Consider the following 4,551-nt stretch of genomic DNA (forward strand, 5'->3'; position numbering starts at 1 on the left):
CGCCTTCCTGTGGCGTGTTCACAGAGGCGTGCAATATTGAGATGTGCGTGAATAAAACGGCAAAGAATCCCTATATGAACATCCAGTTCAGCAAAACCGTTGGTGCCAACCACGCAACTTTATTGAGAATATAAAAAAAGTGAACGTGTCAGGGCTACAGTCGCAGGTTCGAATCCTGCCTCGGGCATGGATGTATGTGATGTCCTTAGGTTAGTTAGGTTTAAGTAGTTCTAATTCTAGAGGACTGATCACCTCAGATGTTAACTCCCATACTGCTTAGAGCCATTTGAACCATTTTAAACGTGTCAGGGACTTCGATACCCCTTCAGCTGATTGCTGCAGGCAGCCCCTTCGACGCGCCATAGTTGGGGTTGCCTGCCTCAGGCGCTAGAGCAGTTGCGAGGCCACACTCAGCTGAAGGGGTGTCTAAGTCCGTGAGAGGTACATTTTTAATGTGCTCAATATAGGTGTGAGGTTGGCACTTAGTGTATTAGCAAACTGGGGGTCTTACAGGGACTCTTTGCCGTTTTATTCACACACATGTCCACGTTGTATCCCTTCATGATCACGCTACAGAAGGGTCCAAAACAGGACAGTTGAAAAAACGTGAACACCAACTTCTGATTTGGATCACATCAAATCTCTTCTAATGCTTTTGAATGGTCACTAGTTGTTCCACCCTGTATACCAGAGCAAAAAATTGTGGTCGCACTACACACCAAACAAGTCAGATCATCAGATCGTGTTCAATGTGTTTGCAGCCCCACGATATCAGAGTAGAGTTCAATCGTCCAGGGGTTTCAGAGGTGCCGAATGTTGTCAAGAACATCGTACTGTTGCTCATCGCACTGCGAGGTATCGTTTTCGACCGCGAAATGTATGGGAATGAAAGCGCCTAGGGAAGAGATGGTTTCAATGACGCCCGTTGTGCCATCTGCTGAGGCCTATTCGTTTCAATTCTGAGCGGCGGTGTGACTGAAATGTTTTCCTCTGCTACCCACAAGAAAATCGCGTGATTCAAACTCTGCATGTCGCTGTTTTGACCTCCATTGCAGAGGCGTCAAAAGAAGGAGTGAGTTTTGGGTAAGAGGAGATGTGACGACCTTCCAATCCTGTGACACCTCCACGATGACGTTGGGCAGAATTGTTGTGAAATTTGGTGCCAATGTGAAATCATCAACCCACCTTATATCGAATCAAACAACCAACCCGCCTTAAGTTTCACATGAACTTCTGAGCTGTGGCCCTTTTTCTCCATGCTTCTGTGCCTTGCTAATTGAATCGCCGTCGAGCCCGAGGGTTACGTTACAGGGCGCCACACTTTTGCACCATTACAGTGAGGGTTGTAGGCACCCTGGAGCCCAATTTCAGACTTATGCTTCGCAGTTACAGGATTTCGCAAAAGTGACAACTTTTTTTTGAGTAGTCCATTATCCTTACTGTACGTTTTTGAGCAATGAAAACTTTCTCAAAGATGAGCTGGGAAGAACGCTATTCCATGCGACATTACTGAATAAAAGTATAAAAAATATGTTAACTTACTAATTTGTCTCTCTCATGATTTGCTGTTATTGGAAATGCAAAGGTGGTTGAAATGAATTGTTTTATAAGTTCAAAAAAGTGCTTTCGTGTTTCAGTTTAAATTCTCAACAAAAATGACACCTAAAATTTTTTAAGTTTCCACGACAGTTAGTATTTTTTTGGCATGTGTTACATTTATCATTGCTGTAGTACATCCAGATGTGCAGAAATAATGAACTCTATTCCGACGGAACGTTAACCTTAATCTTAATTTTTTTGTGCAGAACTGAACATATTATGTCTTTTTGAAACTGTGAGTGACACCATTTGCATAAAATCGTACAAATATACCTTTAAGCACATTGCTTATTTTATTCTAGTGCTTTACGTATGTTTGAAATTATTATTATACTACTGTATAACGCAAAAACAATTAATTCTACTTGTCGTATATTAAATGGAAGGTCGTTTACATATACGAGAAAAAGTAGTGGTCCTAAGTTTGAGCCTTGTCGAATTCTGTAAGTGATTCTTCCTCAGTCAGAAGAATCTGCCTAGCTTTCATTGGTTCACTTATTAAGTACAACCTTACGCGCTCTTTTGGTTAGGTATGACATTATCCATTGGGGACTATACCATCAATCCATAAAAATGAGGATGTTGTGATTCACAGTCAGATGGCTTAGATAGATCACAGAAAAGACCAGCTGATGCTGTTCTTTTATTTATGCTTATAAAATCTGGTGAGTGAACAGGTAGGTGTCATTCTAAGTAGAACAATTCTATTGAAATCTAAATTATGTTTCACTAAGGCTGTTACTGATTCTCAAGTGGGATGCTATTCTAGATTCTGCCACCTTCTCAAAAGTTTTCTAAATTGATTTCAATAGTGAAATCGATCGGTAGTTATTCACGTCCCTTCTTCCCTATGGATAGCTTAAAGAATGGCGTATTTCAATCTCTCCGGAAAAAAAAGTTCTGAGTTAGTGACGCATTACACAAATTAGAAGAGACTGAAATTGTTATATGGGAATTAGTGTTTAGTACTTTGTTGGAAACACCATCAAAAAAGGATGGCAGGTAGTTAAACCCAGTTTTGACTGAATATGTAATTTTTTGTAGAAAGTTTTCACTATCTGCCTCAGCCCAATGAGCAAGTTGGGACTCGCAACAGACCACATTCCCATTCTACGTAAAACAATTAGCAGAACAAATGATTACCGTTTATCTCGCCTTTACAGGTTTTGGAAAGGCAGCCGATTCGATCAGTCACCGAGCTGAGTCCGAAGCTCCAATAAAACAAGGAGCAGGACAAGGCTATATTATAATCTCATATAATATGCACCAAAACTCCAAACCGTTTGTGAGTGTTGTTGAAGAAACAATGAATTCTTCGTTGAAAAGGATGTAAAACAAGGCGACTCAGCATCTCCAAAACTATTTTCAGTGGTCCTAGAAAAAGTAATGCCTAAATTGAATTAGAAACAAAGGGACTCCAAGTTCTGGGAAAAAATTAAATAATCTGAGATTTGCCGATGATATTGTTCTGTTTTCAAATAATGTAGAGGAAACTCAAATATTAGTCAGCGGATAGATATTAGTCTGCTCTCACGTTGGTCTAAAAATGAATTATAATAAAACGAAGGTCATGATAAACGAATGGACACCCGAGGGAAATATATGTGTGCTGAAAGTACACAACTACAAAGGTCCACCGAATATGTCTATCTGGGTGAACTTGTAAATATGAAAGGTGACTTAAAGACACAAATATTGCGACGTATTAAATTGGGCTAGCAAACTTGGAAGGTGCTCCTCAGTATTCGAGTCCAAGATGTCGGCTGAGACTAAGAAAATAGGTTTTGACTGATGAGTACTGCCAGTAATAACTTTTGGTTTGTGAGACGTGGACATTAACCGAGCCCACTGCCAGAGAACTCATACTAGCTTGAAGAGAAAGCGGTAATATTACTCCTACAACAATGGTGAGTGGTATAATGGAAATAGTAAATACTTTGAAATGGTATGTATTTCGAAAATGGATGGCAGGTAGTTAAACCCAGTTTAACAAAAAGACCGAGGAGAAGACCAACGGGTAGATGAGGCAGAGACTTAAGAAAGAGAGCCGGTTTCAGTTGGAAAGAGGAAGCTCAAGATCAGCAGAAGTGGAAGAACCTGCTGGGATCGTATAATGCATGCCCACGCAACGAGGCCACGTCACCAAGTGATTGAAATTACTGATGACTATGATTTTAATTTAGAGGAACCCATCGCCCCACCCTCACCCCCTCACCCGCCTTGGGGAAAGAGACGAATCGCATGCCAAAATCGAAGATAAATTAGTCACAATACACTTACAGAATACTCATCCTTACAGATCGGATAGAAAAGAAGTAAATAAACTCTAAGATAAATAGAAAAAGAAAACGACGCACCACAAAGGAGTTATGCAGATTGGTCACAAATTGATAATCATACAGGTATCGACAGAAAATACGAAACTGTGAACTTTGGTGACCTATGAATGAATGTGTGACGCTGCAGCACGGTTTCGCCGTGCAGCCTGCATGGACAGTAAACAGGGGACATGCCGATACCTGAGCATAAATTCACTGAGAATTTCATTCCATGAACTCAGTTGGACAGTAACTACGCCTTTCAGACAGGCAGATATTGGCTCTGAAAGATGACTTGTAGTTGGGTTCTTCATAAACCAATCAGAAAGTACATTAAACAGTCATGTAAAAAGCCATGGATCACAGAAGAGATTAACGTATCTTGTGAAAGGGTATGACACATGTATTTCTCACCAAGAACAAGTAAAGATCCTACAGTAGTTAACACTGAACAGAAAAGCAACTACAGTCGCTTACTAGTTGAAAGGCATCAGGACCAGATGAGATATCTGTAAGATTCTACAAAGATTATGTTAAGAAACTTGCTCCCCTTTTTGTAGCCGTTTATCGTAGTTCGCTGGGGCACGAAGGGTACCTAGCGACCGCAAAAAGCTCAGATCATTCCAGTTTTCAA

Source organism: Schistocerca americana, chromosome 1 (genome assembly GCF_021461395.2).
Source record: "Schistocerca americana isolate TAMUIC-IGC-003095 chromosome 1, iqSchAmer2.1, whole genome shotgun sequence".
NCBI lineage: Eukaryota > Metazoa > Arthropoda > Insecta > Orthoptera > Acrididae > Schistocerca > Schistocerca americana.